The following is an 18,602-nucleotide window of genomic DNA, read 5'->3' on the forward strand; positions in this document are numbered from 1 at the left end:
GTGCTTCGATTTATATAGCGCGCTTTAACCCAGGGGCCTCAAGGCGCTTGCTTAGGGAACCCGTCCTGGTATTCCCCTGTGAGATACCCCGGCCGGGTATCCACAAGGTGAAAGCCAGGCATCCCGCCGCGAGGGGCCGTAGTGGAGATTAAGCAAGCTATTGCCCAGAGTCGCAGAGTGTGACCCCGTGAGTCGAGTAGGCACCAGAGCGAGAATTGTCGACTCCGTGGAATTTTTGAGCCCGAGACCCGCCGAGGCGGGGAATCGAACCCTGGTCCACGGCCGATCTCAGCTTCTGGGTCTGCCGCCTCTAACCACTGAGCCACGCTTCTCCACAACTAGTACAAATAGTGTCTCCAATCCTCAAAAGCATCCTTTACTGCTAATAACTCTTTCTCCGTGATGGTATAGTTGACTTCAGCAGAGTTCAGTTTTCTTGAGCGATACGCCACTGGATGCAGCTGCCCAGTCTTTGGGTGGCGTTGTGAAAGAACTCCCCCTATGGCCTGATCTGAAGCATCAGCTTCCACATAGAAGGGTTCAGCAGGATCCGCGTGCAGAAGGATGGGGGCGGAAATGAATTTTTTCTTCAGACTCAAAAAAGCGGAATTAGATTCATCTGTCCATTCAAATTTGACTCCTTTCTTCAAGAGAACAGTGATGGGAGTTATCAGCTGAGAAAATCCTTGAATAAATCTCCGATAGATATTGGCAAAGCCCAGAAATCTTTGAATTTCTTTCACGTTCTTGGGGGCAGGCCAATCTTCCACTGCTTTTACCTTTCCTGGATCCATGGTAACTCCATGAGGTGAGATAACGAATCCCAAAAACTCCACTTGAGATACATGAAAAACACACTTTTCCAACTTAACAAAAAGTTGACTGGCTTGCAATCGCTCTAGAACCATTCGTACATGCTGAGTGTGTTCCTGAGTGTTCCGAGAGTAAATCAAAATATCATCCAGGTAGATGATAGCAATCTTATCGATTAAATCACTCATGATGTCGTTGATGAAATGTTGGAGCACTGCGGGAGCATTACAAAGGCCAAATGGCATGACACAATATTCAAAAAAGACCAAACTTGGTTCGAAAGGCGGTCTTCCATTCATGCCCTTCCTTCATGCGAACCAAGTGATAAGCTCCGTGCAAGTCCAGTTTGGTGAAAATTTTAGCTTCCTTTATCTGATCCAATAGAACAGAAATCAACGGCAACGGGTACCTATTTTTAATGGTGACCTGATTTAATGCACGATAGTCTATACAAGTTCTTAGGCTACCTTCTTGCTTCTTCGGTATGAAGAACAGTGGTGAGGACACAGGAGACTGAGAAGGCCGGATAAAACCATTAGCAAGGTATCGATCTAGGTATTCTTTTAAGTGTACATTTTCAGCTTCTGTCAGGGCATAAATACGACTACATGGGAGAACTGCTCCAGGTTCCAAATCTATGGTGCAATCATAAGCACGGTGGGGTGGCAACAATTCGGCTTCCTGCTCACTGAACACAGTCTCTAGATCTCGATACTCTGGAGGAATTTCTTCAGTCATAACCGCTCCAATGGACTGTCCACCAAATGACAACAGCATAGATGGCGTAGATTCTTTTTCACGAGTTTTAGTACCATAACAGTGAGATAAGCAAAACTCTGAATGCAGACTGACAGTCCTGTTTTCCCAATCTATGGTCGGGTTATGAAGGGTTAACCAGGGCAATCCCAGGATCAATTGAAATTGCGGGGCGTCGATTAAGTTGAATTGCAACACTTCCCGATGCCCATCCCCCTGAGTAATTTCCAATTCCTCTGTGTGACTAGTAATTGGTCCGGAAGTCAAGTTGGTACCATCTACTGCACGTACTGGCTCTGGGCGGTCTTTTGCGATTGCTTTGATTCCCATCTGTCTAGCGTAACGGATATCACAAAAATTTCCAGTGGCACCAGAATCGAGCATGATTGCCACTCCAAAAATTTGATGTTCACGGAATTGCATAGTCACATGGAGAATTACATGGGGGGTCATGGTCTGTAGTGTATTTAAAATTAAATGAGATTCTGGAGCCGTCTTGTCTTCTTTCACCACCAGAGCGACCCCATCTACTGGTGGTTCGTCTCGTTTCCCTTAAACGGAGTCTTGGGACGCTTCATGCAATCCTTAACAAAATGGCCGGATGCGCCACAATACAAGCACAACTTTTTTTGCCTCCGTTGTTCCTTTTCTTCTTTACTCAAGGGACCTCGAACTGTCCCAATTTGCATGGGTTCCGACTCAGAATTCCCTCCAGGTCCTTTTTCACTCTTGGCTCTGTCAAAGCGCGGGAAATTTATCTTCCAATCTCTCTTCTTTTCACCTTTACGTTCCGAATTCCGAAAATCCAATTCCAGCACCAAATCCACCAAAGCTGACAATTCTGTGGGTCTATTAGGGATCTGAGCCAGAGTGTCCTTGATTTCATCCCTTAATCCACGATAGAATAAAGCAGCTCTTTTTTCCTCTGGCCAGCTAGTTTCCAGGATTAATTTGTTAAACTGCGTGAGGTACGTAATTAAATCTTTAGATCCCTGACGCAGCTCCAACAACTCGTTATCGGTGGCCTGAGATATCCTTCTCCGATCAAAGATCCTAAGAAACTCAGCCTTAAATTTGGGGAAGTCACTAAGCAAAGGATCATCCTCACTAACCAACGGCATGGCCCAATTGGCAGCATCCCCACTCAAATATGACAGGATAAATGCTACTCGAGATTGAGCATCCGGAAAAAGAGTGGGGCGGCACATGAAGTGGAGGGAACATTGAGTCAAAAAATATTGAGCCTTTTGAGGATCTCCAGAAAACCTTTCAGGAGTAGCCAACGGAATCAGCGGGGATACAGAATGAATTACTTGAGCTACAGATTTTGGATCCGCAGTAACACTACTAGTGACTGGGACAGCGGAACTCTGCACTGGATTTCCCATAGCTAACCCATCTACCTTTTGTGCTAACAGCCTTGTCTCTTGACGGGAAGCCACTAACTCTATTTTTAAACTTTGGTTTTCATCCCAAACTGCTCCCAAATCTCTTTGAATACCCACTAAGATTGCACCTAACTCCTTCAAATCCATTCCCTCAGCCATACTGCCCGGGCGAAGAAAAATACGTGGGCACTTCAATCTGTCACGATGTCCTGGTGCTCCAACGCTTCGCAGGGGCAGTACTGACGAATGTCCCGATCACCCTTCCACCGGTACCCTCGCTTCAAGAGCAAGACCACCAGCAGCAGGGAAAGGGGAAGTGGACAGAGAAGAGAATACCTGTACTTCGACTGGCACTTCTATCTTCTAGTGACTGCTATATTTCTTGCCGTCTACTCTGAAGGTGCCTAATACACAGAAGGGAGAGAAGCCGAGAATATACCACAAACCTTTCTTCACTACGCAGACTGTTCTTAAAAGGGTAACAAAACTTGTCCTACCAGTTTCAGCCCAGGTATTTGCCTCTCTTCTATATGTGTATTGTTTATCTGGCTGAGCTTCCTGCAGTGAAGACATATGCGTACATTAGAATCTCTACCCCAGATAATTCCTCCCACACTCTCTCACTCTCCCTCTGACTGAACTAGTACCTGTGAAGCCTTTTGCCAGACTTGGTCTCGGGGGTTCTCTGAAGAGATGTTATTCTTGGCAGCGGTACAAGAAATAGTTCAACAGATTTTCCGTAGCACGCAAAAAGGATACAGGGAGGTACAAAGGGGAGGAAAGGAAAGGAAAAACGCAAGGGGGAATGTCCGGGGGAAGATACGAATGCTGGACAATTTAGTTCTTGTACTTGAAGGCTTGACGTGAAGATATAACACCTTACTTGTAGAGTTCAGGAACCTCTTCTGCTGGATACTCAACTATGACGAGTCTTGTCGAGTCTTCTTGGAAGCAAGACTCCTCAGGAAAACGGCTATGATATCTGGTTGACAGTTGTCACCGCTCTATGACAGCGGCCGAAAACTTCGTCAGGACTGTGGTACCTCTCTGAACTGTGAAAGCACACTGTGGGAATTTATACTACTAAAGTCTCTGTATTCCCAGTTACTATGACTCTCTGACTTCCTACTATAATTGCTGTAATTCTCCCGTCATGAATAGTTGACGCGGAGCAGCGACTAGGAAAAGCTTCTCGAACGGAATCTTCGTTGAAGTGCGCAGTTAGAAGCGCGCGACTTCCAGAAACCCACTAGAGGGCGCACTTCTCAATTACTCTAAACGGGACATTGAGCGGCCATCTTAGGGAGGGGAACTATGTACAGTCTTATCAGTTCTCTTGTTCAATGACTCGGATTACCTCCGGAATTTCTCAGCTTACCAGAGGAGCAAGGGAACCAAACATTAGCTCGTGTAGAGCGGGGCAATGACAGGGATTTAGATAACTGTCTTGAGGAAACTACAGTAGCCACTCGATGAATCCTGACACAGGGACAACAGGGTGACAGAGTGACGAGGAGGGACCAGGCTGTAATGAGTGCACGTCTAGCTGTGGTGCGCCGGAGCTTGTGGTTGTGAAGGCTACTACAGCACTGCCCAGTTCCTAGCGCCTTGAAGTGGAGGCTGGGTTTACTATCGGAGCTGATCACCCCAGATAATGCGCCGATTCACTGAGTGTAATTTCCTGGGCCGGCCGGTGCGGAAATGCTGCCCCTGTAGAGTACGGCGGCGCGATGCACACTGTTGTCCGGAGGTCGGGAGATCTGTCAGATGCGGGAGCGCACGGACCCTGCTGGGGACACACGGATGTCTCTGGTGAGAGCGCGCTTGTGTCCGCTCCCTGCGAGCCACACTCTCCGTCCCTGCCCCTCTTGTTATAGACACCCTCTTTCACTCCTGCTGACCAGAAAATGCAGAGTGCAGTGAACGACGCCTCGTCTCCCTCTCTGCACTACGTTAGCCCTTTAGCTGACTCTGGATGCAATTGGAGCGGAACGGACTCGCCTTCCATCCCCTCTCCCGCCCCGTACACACCCCTCACTCCTTCCCTAGCCCTTCTCACCTTGTCGTCAAGTTTCTCCTTTCATCGCCGGAGCTGTTACAACCCTCCCCAGCGGCCAGAACTTCCCCTCGCTTCTCACAAGTCCTCCTTCTTAATGTTTTGAACTGCTGCGCCCTCACGAGCCTCGCCCCGCTCTAGAGCGTTTCCGGGATCCTCAATGTTGGAAATGAAGTGTCCCAATCCCCTCTTTTGGACTTCATAACTACAATGTTTTCTCTGCAGCAGTGGCCTTGATTAACACAGGTACTGGCATTGCAGATACACAGGACGCAGGGAGCTGTCGCAAAGAAAGGTAAACAGTAGTGAGAGCTGCTGTGTATCTCCGCAGGGTGTGCCTGCCTTCATGTGGGTTTCGGTTTGTCCGGAGCTGCTTGGTGAAAGGCTCCCTCGCCCTGCCTGGGGACACCATTCACGTTAACAAACAGACGGGCAATTTATAAGAAAATTCTTCCCTGGACTAAGACTCTGCTCATTGCTATCACGAGAAAACACATACCTTAAGAATACAAATGTGTGGTTTAACGTACATAATTAAGATTCTGCAGCCGCTTACACGTTCACCCCCGCGGGGCCGGAGCCAGCAATCGATTGGCTTCAGGGACGGAGGGAGCCGCATGGGAGGGTTGCGGAGAATATCAGTGGAGAGCGCCGAGTGGAGTCTCGGTGAGCTACAGTACGAGTTCTGGACAGACAGATCTGAGGAGGGACAAGCAACGAGAGGACGGAGAGACGCCCGACCTCATCTTAACTACAAGCATTATGGCGGCCACAAAGCTCCGAACATTTTCGGATTCGGGGGCGTGTTAGGCATTCTGAGTGACAGGTGACGTCACAGGGCGAAAGAACGCCAAAAACACGCCCCCGAATCAGAAAGAGACGGGACTAAATTGGAGTGATGGCTCTCTCCTCCAATGGCTGGCCTCCATTTAGGAAGCCAGCCAATGGAGGAGAGAGGCGGGTTAAACCACACTACTAAGAAACATAAGATCTCCTTCCGGAAGCTGGCAAGCCAGCATTTCCGGTCCTCGACCTAAAAATGACTTCAAACACTCCACTCCCACCTGGAAAAATCAATCAATGTGTGACGTCAGGACACCCCCCCCACTTCCAACAACTGGAACTCCACTATACTGGAGAACCAGATACCACCAAAGAACACTACCGGGGTTAACTCCAAGAAAAAGACCACATAGCTTAATAAATAGATCAGAAAAAGGAAAATGCAACTCAGCATCCTACAATGTAAGTTGAAGAAAACGAGTGAAAATGACAGGCTTCTACTGCACTGCTAGAACAGAGACTACAGTTCAGCCATCAGAACCACAAAAAGGCAAACACTACTCTTCACACATTATTGAAGCTGGCTATCCATTTAAGAAACTCAACAGGGGGGGCGTGGCCAAGATGGCGTCGGAGTAGGACGCTTCTTAGAGCCTCTCCGACGCCGGACCAACATAGCACCGGATAGCGGGGTCCCGGGAGTGCTGCCTGGAACCACTTTGAAGGCGGAGGCTGCTGATCCCTGGCGGAGTGCTCCGGTGCCATCTGAGAGGGGATTCGGAGCCTGTGGTGCCCGGCAGCGAGGAGCCGCGTCGCGGCCTGCACAGCACCGGACTTGCGTGTCCAAGGGGCCGGGCCGGGGCGGAGCGATCCCTGGTCCCAGAGGAGGACGCCGGTACCTGGTGAACCCGCGTCGAACCTAGCGGGAGCGGAGTGCGGGCTTCACCGGCGGAAATACTGCCAACGGGAGCGATCCTGACGGGACCTCGGCTGTACAGGTCAGGGGTGCCTGGGAGCCCGCCAGAGCCGGCAGGAGTGGAGCCGGGCTGAGGCCTGGGCGGCGGCGGCCTTGAGGGATCGGGTGCCGGGGCCGAGCTGGACGGCGCTTAGACGGCGGGGGACCGCTGAGCGCAGATTGCCTACACTGCGGCCTGTGGGGACAGTGGGAGTGCCTGGCCTGCAGGGGAGCGGGCCGAGGGGCGGCCCAAAGGAAGGAGTCAGCGTTACTGGCTGGGGCTGCAGGGTGAAGAGGAGCCCACGTGGGCCGGGCCCAGCGGGGACATACTGACTAGGAGTCCTTGGGGACGCTGCTCCCGTGCCGGGATACGCAGGGTGCGTGGGGCCGGACGGAGGGTGACCAGTGCCTGCGGTGGCGGCAGGGCGGGACGCTGCCTCTGCTGGACTGTTCTGGTGGTGGGCCCTGCCCTCGGATTTACTGCGGATCTGACCTGCAGCTCCCAAGGGACTTTTTTTGGCACATCCTGCATCTTTGGACTTGAGCATTTTCTCCCTTGGGGGGCAGTGGAACTGGTGTGGGGGAGACTCGGGGGCCGGACCGAGTGAACTGGACACTGCCGCCCGCCGGGGTGGGGGACGCCATCACCGGACGCACCTGTGGCGCCATCTTGGAGGGGCCTTGCTCCGCAGCAGTCGACGGACTGGCCCTGCATGCCCCTGGAATTGGCTGCTAGCTGGGGAACTGGCCCTGAAGCTCTCACGCACATCCTGCAGGCTGGGCGCCGATTTCGTGGAGGGGGCCTTGCCGACCCTTGTGTGCTTCTGGGTTTGGTGAGGTCCTCGGGTGCTCGCTGCGCTGGCCGGCCCGTGGTCGCCCTGGGGAGGGTGAGGCCGCATCACTGAAGGGATAAGCTGGGAAGTAGACTCGCTTTGCCTGATGCCTGGTGTACAGTCCCCCAGTTGCGGCCGCTTCGGAGTCTTGTGTCAGGAGTGCGGCTGTTTCGCGCGGCCGAGTGCAGCCGCCATGTCCTCCTCGCAGCGTAGGGGGAAAATGTTGAAAGATGGTGCCTCTAAATCGTCGCAACAACCGGCCTCGCCAGGTGCCAGTGGATCCTCGAAGCAGTCAGACGACGAAGCGCCGGCCACTAAGGCATTCATGACGGAGCTCTTCGCCTCTATTAAAGATGACATCTCCGAACTCCGTACGCAGCTGGCCTCGGACCTCCGGGAGGTGAGGAGAGACGTGGAAGGGATTGGTGAAAGGGTGGTGACGCTGGAGGACCACGATCTGAGCGTGGCGAATGATGTACACCAGCTCCAACAGGACATCATCCGCCTCACAGAGCAGAATTTGGATCTGCAAACCCACGCGGAGGACTTGGAGAACCGCTCTAGGAGAAATAACATGCGTATCAAAGCGGTGCCGTGGGACGGCGAGGCGGGGGACCTGCGTGGGTACGTCCAGGCCCTGTTTCTGCAGATTCTGGAGGATGAGGAGGTGCGTGACATTCAGATGGACAGAGTGCATAGAGTGGGGTTGCCCAGGCGGGGTGGGGGTCCGCCCCCGGATATCCTTGTCTGTGTGCATGACTTTCAGTTGAAGGAGAAGATTCTGAGGAAAGCTAGAACCATCTCCTCCTTGCAATTTAGGGACCATCGCCCGCAGCTATACCAGGACCTGGCGGCGACGACCTTGCAGAAGCGGAGGGACTTCCGGCCTGTGACCGCCTTCCTCCGGGAACGCGGGGTCTCCTACTCGTGGGGCCATCCTTTCCGGATTATTTTTCGTTGGGACAATAGGCTGAGGCAGATCAACTCCTTGCAGGCGGCGAAGGATCTTCTGGGCATAGAGGACGCGGACCCTTCTCAGGAGCCCCGCGGCTCGCCATCGAGGAGGCGGTGTCGGTCTTCTTCCTGGCACAGAGTGGGCCCCTCACCGGAGCGGCGGCGACCGGATCCTACGACTAGGGAGCAGGAGAGAGGGGCCGCGGTGGCATCGGTGGCCTCGGTCACTATGGCGGATTCCCAGTCGAGTTCTGGGGCGGCATGACCCCGGGCCCATTGCCTGGCGTCGGAGGGGCTCCTGCCCTGAGGTCCCCGGGGTTCGATGGTACTTTTGGAGGAGACACCACGGACCTTGGACCTGGGGGTCACCGGGTTGACACCCCGGCCCCGATTCCAGTCCAGTGAGGGACTTCCGAACTGTGACCTGCTGGAACTGATGACTACGAGGTTCAGGTTCAGTGCCTTGATTTGTGTTTTGTTGTTTCTCTGTTTTTTGGGGGGGATTGGAGGAGGGGTTCTGGGGCTGGGGAACGCGTTGGGGGTGTTGGGGCTTCAGGGGGGGGACGGGGGTCCGGTGGTGGCGACCGTTGGCTGTGTGTGGGGGATGCTGCGGGAGGGGATGGGGTTCTGATCTGCATCTTACTCCTATGACTCAGTTTTCAGGGGTTGTGCTTGGTGTGCTCTTACTTGAGGAAGGCGTGCTTGCGGTGTGGGGAGGGGTGCGATGGGTGATTGGGGGCGGGGGTGGCGATGACGGAGGGGGGTTGGCTGAGTCCGCGGGAGGGGAGGTAGGAGGCCCCCGTCCCTGGCTGTCCCTATCATGGAGCGGGGGCTGTTTCCAGACTGGTCATGATCCTTAGTATAGGCACCTGGAACGTGAAGGGGCTTAATTCCCCACAGAAGCGGCAGAAGGTGTGGAAGTATCTAGCGGACCATCACCTAGATGTGGTGGGTCTTCACGAGACTCACCTAGCCAGGAAAGACGAGTTCAGGCTTAAGCACCGACACTTCCCTCCTATTTACAGGGCGTCCGCTTCCACTAAGCACAGGGGGGTGGCCCTTTTGTTTCGGGCGTCCCTCCACTTCCAACCGATGGGGGTGAATGGTGATAAGGAGGGGCGTTGGCTGATGGTGAAGGGGTTGCTGTCTGGACGTATGTGCACCTTTGTGGTGGTGTATGGGCCCAATGCTGCGCAGAACGGCTTCCTGCAGACACTGTTGGAGAAGGTGGGGGGGTTCACGGAGGGACAGCTGTTCCTATTGGGGGACTTCAATATGGTGTGGGACAAAGCACTGGATAGCTCGTGCACACGAAGATCGGGGGCTGGGGTCTTTTCCTCTGAGACGCAGCGGCGGGTGGGGGAACTGGGGCTGATAGATAGTTGGCGTTTCCTGTATCCTCAGTCTAGGGACTACACCTATTTCTCCCATGTTCATTTGACTTACTCCCGAATTGATCATATTTTTGTAAGCCAGGCTTTGCGGGGGGACGCCCAGGTCTCCAGCATCTTCCCACTTTCAGTGTCGGACCAAAGCTTGGTTGTGCTGGGGTTGCAGTGGTCGATGGGGGGTGACGGATGGAGGAAATGGTATTTCCCTGAGGCACTGACTCGGGATGATGTGGCGTGTAGGGATCTGAGGACTGCTATCCGGGACTTCCTGGAGCTGAACCCGCCTTCGGACACCTCGGTGTATACCACTTGGGATGCCTGTAAGGCCTCGCTGCGGGGTACCTGCCTGAGCCTTAATGCCAATCTTAATAGGCAACGGAGGAAAGAACGTGAGGCTCTAGAGTCGGAACTGGCAGTGTTGGAACAGGCTCATAAAGCTAACCCATCCCGGGTAACCTTGCGGCCTTTGACTGCGGTCCGGGGGAAGCTCCGGGCTCACTATAATAACAGGGCTGAATTCACACTCCTGCGGCTGCGGAGGACTTCTTACTCGATGGGGAATAAGGTGGGGAAGCACTTAGCGAGACAGCTTCGAGATAAACGGGAGCGGGAGTATGTAGGGGGGATTAAGGATGGGGCAGGACAGGACCAACATAGGGACGTGGACAAGGCTGCTATCTTTGGCCGCTTCTATGCTGATCTGTATAGAGGAGAGGCCCTGGATCGAGCGGCTCAGTCTGCTTTCCTGGCTGACCTCCCTATACCCCAGGTCTCCAGGGAGTGGAATGAGCTTCTCTCGGCTCCTATCTCGAGGGAGGAGGTGCTGGACGCTATCAAAGCTCTGAAACTCCACAAGGCCCCGGGCCCTGACGGGTACACGGCCTCGTTTTACAAGTCGTTTGCGGGAGAACTCTGTGATTTTTTGGTCATCCTCTTCAACGCCATGGCGGTTGAGGGGCGGACCTCGGGATCGATGGCCGAGGCTTTGGTCACCATCCTCCCCAAACCGGGGAAGGATCCCACCCAGTGCACTTCCTACCGTCCGATTGCCCTCCTTAACCTGGATGCCAAACTGTACTCTTCGATTATTGCAAAACGTCTCCAGGATCTGATGCCGGCCATTATCCACCCGGACCAATCTGGGTTTATTAAAGGGCGGCAGACCCATGACAATCTGCGCCGGGTGCTGCATCTGATCGAAAAGGCCGACCGGTTCCGCATTCCTGCCGCACTGGTAGGTCTGGACGCGGAGAAGGCCTTCGATCGGGTGGATTGGGGGTTCTTGAACTTAACGCTGGAGGCTTTTGGGTTCTCCCCTCAATTCATGACGATGATCCGGGCTAATTATGATCGGCCTGTGTCTAGGGTGATGGTCAACGGACATAGGTCTGCCTGCTTTCCCCACTCTCGCGGCACGAGGCAGGGGTGCCCTCTTTCCCCGCTTCTCTTCGCTCTCAGCATAGAACCCCTGGCCCTTGCTATTAGGGAGAGGGAACAGATCGTCGGCCTTCCTTTCACCGGCGAACAACATAAGATTTCACTGTTCGCAGATGATATTCTCCTGTCGTTAGGAGACCCGGCCCGCTCGTTACCTCATGTTCACGCGGTCCTCTCTGAGTACGAGGAGGTTGCGGGGTTTAAAGTTAACATGGATAAGTTGTACATTTTAAATCTGACTCTTCCACCGGCCGAGGTAGACCATGTGCGAACACTTACGTCCCTCTCGTGGTCCTCTTCCTCTCTGCTGTACCTTGGTATTAGATTAACCCCCACTTTAGGCGGGCTGTTCGCTGCTAACTTCCCCCCTGCGTTGGCGGCGGTCCGTGGGGAGCTGGAGAAATGGAAACCGAAATTCATTTCTTGGCTCGGCCGTATTAACGCGATCAAGATGGTGCTGTTGCCCAAATTCCTGTACCTTTTCCAAGCCCTGCCCGTACCTGTGGATCTGGATTTCTTCCGACGCTTAAAGACACTGATGTTGAAATTTGTGTGGCAGGGAGGCCGCGCGCGGCTTTCAAATGCTGTACTTCGACGGCCGCGGGGGTGAGGGGGGAGTGGGTTTCCCCGACATGCATTTATATTATAAGGCTGCGCAATTGAGGGTGCTGGTAGAATGGTCGCAGCCTCTCTCGGAGAAGCATTGGCTACACATGGAACGCAGTGTGGCTGGAAGGTCCATTTGGGACTTGGCATGGAAGCCTAAAGCTGATCGGCCTAAGAATGCCTATATATGCACCCCCACTAGCACTGTCTTGAAAGTCTGGGACAAGGTCAGTGGCGATGACCGCTGGACCACCTTTCCGTCACCGTTTACCCCAATACACAGGAACCCGTCCTTTCCGCCTGCGGTGCGAGATGGACCGTTTACAAGTTGGAGCGACGGGGGCTGTAGAGTGCTTACTCATCTGTTCCATGGGGCGGAGCCCCTTACCTTCCACAACTGCATGAGGGACTATGGGGTCCCACCCACTGAACGATTCCATCATATTCAGCTCATGCACTGGGCTACTTCGCCGGAGGTGCGGGAGGCGGCCACGAGGCAGCTGACGCCCTTCGAGGCGTTTATCGTTCGTACTTCTGGTATGAAGGGGACGATCTCCTTCTTGTATAGATTACTTCTGGACACTGTCATATTCCCAAGGCCCCGTTATATGGAGCACTGGGAGACTTGCCTTGGTAGGGGCATCTCGAACGATGAATGGTCGGGGTTGTGGCGAGATATCAATGCCCATAACCATTCGGTGGCTCTTAGGGAGGCCCATCTGAAACTTATGTATGACTGGTACCTCTATCCGTCCAAGTTACATCGCATATTCCCATCGTCCTCGGACAGGTGCTGGCGGGGCTGCGGCCTCTTGGGTGATTTCCGCCATATATGGTGGGACTGTCCAGCCATTAAGCCCTTCTGGGCGGAGATACTAGCCCACATTAAAGAGGTGGTGGGGTATCCGATTCCGGAGTCCATGGACTATGTCCTGTTGGGACTTCGTGACCCGATGTTGGAGCACCAAACTAGAGCCGACAAACGGATTATTTGGCTTTGTCTGGGGGCGGCTAAATTGACACTGGCGGCGGCGTGGAAGCGACCGGAGGCGCCGGCGACCTCCTTGTGGCATGCGCGGTTATGGCGTTTACTGAGTCAGGAGAGGGTGTCTGATATATTTCTAGGTAACTTTAAGAATTTCTTGTTTAAATGGGGGCCCTTGGTCCGGTTTCTTTCATGAGGCCTTCCGTCAGCTGTATGTCCTTCTGCGATGAGAGCGCTACATCTCTTTCAGATCTGATCGGCGAGGTGTGTGCATCCTGGTACGACTGTGTGGTTGGTCGCCACCACGGGGAGGGGTGGGGCGGGGGGGGGGGGTCTAGTTGGGGACTGTTGACTTTTCTTTTTCCCTGTGTGACACTATTCAGCTGCTGGAGGCGGACTGTGGGGGACTCCGGGGCAGATGCTTACCGGGCTGTGACCTAGGTCTGATGGACTACTGCTTCTTGTAGCGATTTGGCAACTGGTGGGCCCGAGAACTGGCCTCGATTGATCCACTGTTACGAAGGGACTTTGATCTTGCAATGACTTTGCAGCTTTTGCATATTGTATTCCCGTGGGCTTTTGGGAGGATGTCCTCGGAGTCCCCAGGGTGGGACTGATTGTTATCTGTCGCTTGTGTCTTCTTATTGTTGTTCTTCTGATTCTGCAATCAATAAATACATCTTTGACAAAAAAGAAACTCAACAGGATTCTAACAGAATGTCACTATCCAGAGCCCCAAAACAACAAGATTCTGTGATTGCAAGCCTTCTATGACAGATTCTCCATGGAACTTCTAAAAACTACATTAAAGACAAACCAGCTAACACTTATATGCATGACAGCACCACTACAATGATGCATGACACCAGTCTTCCACCTTCAACGCTCTCACAGAAAAACAGTTCTAAAAAGTTATGAATGCTGGCAGCCTTTCAGGATCACCATCAGACCGGGTCCCTCAAAATTCTTCAAAAGTATCCTTTGCACAGCCAGTGTAGGTGAAATAGTTAATAGCTCACAATACTAGTCCTTGGAACTAGGGTCTTTCCCAGCATATCTACAAACCTCATAATCTAGACCACTCCTCAAGGAGACGAATCAAGACCTATCCAGTCAGCAAACAGGCCAGTCTCCAATGGCCTATTTTTGAGCAGACTGTTCGAAGGAGTAGTTTTTACTTAACTCTCCATTTTTGATTGTTGCTCATATATGAGTTTACCTTGAAAAAACAAGACCAGAGGCGTCTGGCAAAATAGTAACAGTTGGTTCAATTAAACACTTAGGCTGGGAGCGCAGTTACAGAAGTGGGTCTGAGGACTATTTCAAAGTACAATCATTCTGAGGGAGTTTTTATACAGATGTTGGGATTCCTAAAAATACTTTTAGCTGTCCTTGTTTGGTAACAGAACGTATGCCTTGCCTGTGGAGTCATAAATAAGGGCGCTGATAGCAAATGCAGGTGGACCTCCACCTTGCGTGGAAACAGTGGGGGCCAGTGGGTAACTTGTCCAGGTGTCTGACATTAGGTTTCCGTGCTCACGGAGTGTACTGTGGGTGCTTTGTCCTGATTGGCTCTATGTTCCTAACTCCGTATGGCATCTGACTTCATGATGTTTTGGGAATGCGTGCACTCCTCCAGCCATGTGTGCTTTATTGGGGCAGTTCACAAGGTAGGGGGAGGTGGAGGGTGTAAGACTAGGTCGCCCTCCTTACATATGCAATTAAATAAAACCCAAGGTATTGGCTTTTGAGACCTAGTTTCAGAATGTGGCTCCTAACCAGTATGTGCTACGACTTGCGGAATTACGTAGGAGCACTTTTTTAGGAAGACTGTGTGGTGCAGTGTGTGGTGGAGTGGTAAGAAGTGATTAAAAATACCTTGCTAGTGGGCCTAAACAACTTTATTCTTTGGACACTGAATTCCTTCTCAAATAGTCAGGTTTCACAGTGTCAACCCCATTTTTAGACATACCAACCTAGGAGCAAGAATAAAGTCGTAGCACGCCCCAGTTCGTAGAGAACTGGGATGGCCCCAATGATGAAGCATGTCACCCTGGGGAAACCCTGGTGAGTGAGGGCACTCAAGAAAGAATTTTTTCTTTCTTACTGGCTTTTTCCTGACCATACTGGTTAGGAGCCACATTCTGAAACTAGGTCTCAAATCCCAATACCTTGGATTTCTTTAATTGCTTTATTGGGGCCTCTCTCCCTGGACCATTGTGACATTGCTACGCCTATCTGGGGGAAGGACTTAAAGTTCCTGTTCGCTTGTTTGGCTACCTGCCACCGAACCTGTGATGTCAATCAGTAACTTCAGGCCTATGTCTCTGAGCCTGCCTGGCCACGTATTTCTGAGTTGGGGTTGATGGAGAGTTCATAATGGGCATGTTTAATAATAGTGATAGGATTTTGCTCGTATATGCGATAATCGTGATAGTATGCACACCTAGTACTCCAGTTTTATTGTTTTTCTAAGAGTATTCATGGGAAAAAAAATGTGCGTGCAGATTTGAAATGTGCCTTGTCCCAGTGGCACTGGCTGATAATCCCAAATTTTATAGTACGTGATGTCGCTCCAACTACAAGCCGCACAGCAAAGTCATGAAATATTCAAATGAATCCTTTTGAAGTTAGATGCTCCATTTTAATCTTTTTGAATTCAAGAAATTTAAGACACATTTTCACTGCTTTCTCCATTCACATTAAAAGTAACTTGATTTCCAATTCTTTTAATGCTTTCAAGTGCTGAGAAAATAACCATCCGGGCCTTTTTAGGTGGAGCCTAGCGCCGCGAGTATGCGTTGATCTAGGTAAAACGACCTCTTGGAATCGCTCTGGACTTCCGAGCTAAGGCTTGCGGTTACGAGCAACACGAGCGCACGCGCACCACTCGCGGGACGCTGCAGCTGCATTCCTCACTCGTGTTTTGTAACTGCATGGCTTAGGCCTGAAGTCCAGAGGACTCTGCAGCGCTTTCACTCCATCACGATGATGTCATTGCAGAGCCGCCACCTCACACACTGCCTTCTGTGAACACCTTTTGTTTCTTAATTGGGTTGTGCCAGAGCACGCCACAACTACAGATTTTTTCCAGTTTTAAGAGCCTGCACAACAGACATATCATTGATTCTCCCTGTAGCGTTTTGGGATTTTTCAGGAGCGCTATTTCGCAGCAGAGCAATGTCACATTTCTTTATTGAGCTGCTTAAAGAATAAGACAACAGAATTTTTTTTAAAGAAAAAATTAGATTTCACCCTTTTGCCCAAAACGTTATTGTTCCCTCTCTCACTACATATGTGTGTGTGTGTATATATATATATATATATATATATATATATATATATATATATATATATATATATATATATATATATATATATATACACCCCCCCCCCCCCCCCCCAAAGTTGGCATGCCTGAATTACTTACTCGGAAATGTAATTACTCATTAAAAATTATAGCGGGTAGGAACGGGTAATTCAGAGAGAGGCTGTTAAGTTTGATACAGTAAGAGAACCGTGCACAATCCACATGCAGGTGATTGGCATTGGCCGGGTAGCGTTTTTTTTTAACCTAGAGGTGTCCTGGAGACGTGTGGAGTGTCGAAAGCCTTTTTCACTGATTATGTAATGCTGGCCAGAGAACTTGATCATTTCAAGCATTTTTTTCTTTTTTGCAGTTTGTTTTGCTCCCTCATGCTGTCGCTCTCCCTTTTGCTTGCTTCCCTCTTCTCCACTGATCCAAATTGTCAGTTTTCTGCTGACATCACCCCTCCTCTCATGACGCTTACTTGATCTCACATGCTGGTTTTTAGTGGCTAGGGGTGCAGAGTTGGTGATTTAACACGCACCACATGGATTTTAAGATTGTTACTTTGTAATAAACAAGTGACGTTGAATAAGAGTAGCTATTTAAGCTTTGGCAGAGTGGTGAGGCGTGCCGTGCTGATCCAAGCATAGTACCTACTAAACCAGCTGCGTGCATTTTACTAGTGTTCGAGTCTTGGGGCTTTAAGCAGGACTATGTAAAACAAGCCTAAATATATTTTTATTTAAATGAATTGCGCTTGGGGGTCACCTCTTTTGCTACCAAGCGTGATGTTGCACGGAGGTGGCACTCTCCACAAACCCCCTCTTTGGTGGAGTGGAGAAGGGGCTGGACGGCTGCTTCGAGTAGGAGAAACCTATTTACGCTGTTCGCAAAAACACAGAGGATATGTGGGGAATATTAATGTTTGGACCTCTAACTGTAGAGTAAGACATATGTACTATGGTACTATTGCATTAACGATGGTGTAATGTTTAAAATGGACATGTAAAAGAACAAAAAATGTTTTATAAAAAACACCCAAATTGCGTTACCCTGCACATAGTAAGATTTTTTTTATGTGTGCCTCTTTATTTGTTTCTTCTGGTCTCTATTTTATTGTGAGATTGCTGTGATGTTTTGTTCCCTTTGCATTCTGGTACTTGTAGTTCTATATTTATAACGTAAACGTGTGCATCTTAGTACAGAAGTATCCTCCACAGCAAGGCAGCAGTCTGATTTATGGTTGTATAATTGTGGGACTACTGTGAGTTCAGTTGGACCGGGTAGAGGAGTATTGTTTCAGGTCAACATTATGTAGATGTGGGTTTGGTAACTTTATCCTGACACATGTCTCTTATACAGATGAAGTGACCTGTAGCTGAGAACTCCGGATCCAACATCTGCATGCCACATGGTCAGGGCCTATTGAGTAGGTTCTGGTCTCCATCAAGTACTACTGCTACCACGTGCACGCTCACACTCTCACACACTCTCACACACTCACAAACACTCCCAAACACCCCCTCCCTCTGCCACAAAAGGAAAGCACGGTTAAGAGTTAAGAGTGTATGGGCATGCCAGTGGGGGATAATGTACTGCATTGCTAAACACTTATATGGTCCCAAAGGCGAGACCTATTGGCTATGCCAGTGCTTGTTCTGGCATGTAAGGATACAATGTTTGTCCTGGGCTGCCTTATGTGCATACACACATTGCATTTCGGGCATGGTGGCCCTTCGTCAGGGGTAACTGCAATGTTAAAAACAAACATCAAAACACAGTCAATAAAAATAAAACAAATATTTAAACCCTCTGGAATATGCTCCAATGTAGGACACCAGACTGCCCGTTTCGATTACACAACTCTTTGTTTAATGGAATCTGCACCAGACCCATCCCCTGCAATCTCGTGAAGAACCAAATAAATCAAAAATCTAAACTTTAAAATATAGTACTTCCAAAATTAAATGCTCCCCTTTATCTCCTATTAAACAACCACAAAGAAACATCTAAATATCAACAGCGGGGAAGATTCCTAATATTCGATAAAACTTGCAGGTACTAAAGATTTAGTTGTTGGATTTATTTGCGGAATTCCATGGAAGTTACGTACAACCTCAGTGAGATGCTGCAGAGTTCTCTGAGCGGCGGAATTCTGGTCTGTGGCCCTGCTCGCGCTGATTTTTAGCACCAGGAGCTTGTACGACACTGAAAATCCGCTCGAACGCCACGACGAAGCGTGCAGAGGCGCTGCTTCTTTTTGCTGCTCGTGTAGATTTTCCACTCGAGCTGCAGATTTTGCAGTGTGTGCGACAACTTTCTCAGCGTGAGTAGT

The 18,602-nt window shown here is 50.7% G+C and overlaps 1 protein-coding gene across 3 annotated transcripts in view; it reads left to right on the top strand.

Annotated features, from left to right (window-relative positions):
* FNIP2 (folliculin interacting protein 2) overlaps positions 1–18,602 on the top strand; it is a 387,981-nt gene that overhangs the window by 219,871 nt on the left and 149,508 nt on the right. The gene's annotated exons all lie outside the window — the stretch shown is intronic.

This window comes from Lissotriton vulgaris, chromosome 3_1, assembly GCF_964263255.1.
Source record: "Lissotriton vulgaris chromosome 3_1, aLisVul1.2, whole genome shotgun sequence".
Classification (NCBI taxonomy): Eukaryota; Metazoa; Chordata; class Amphibia; order Caudata; family Salamandridae; genus Lissotriton; species Lissotriton vulgaris.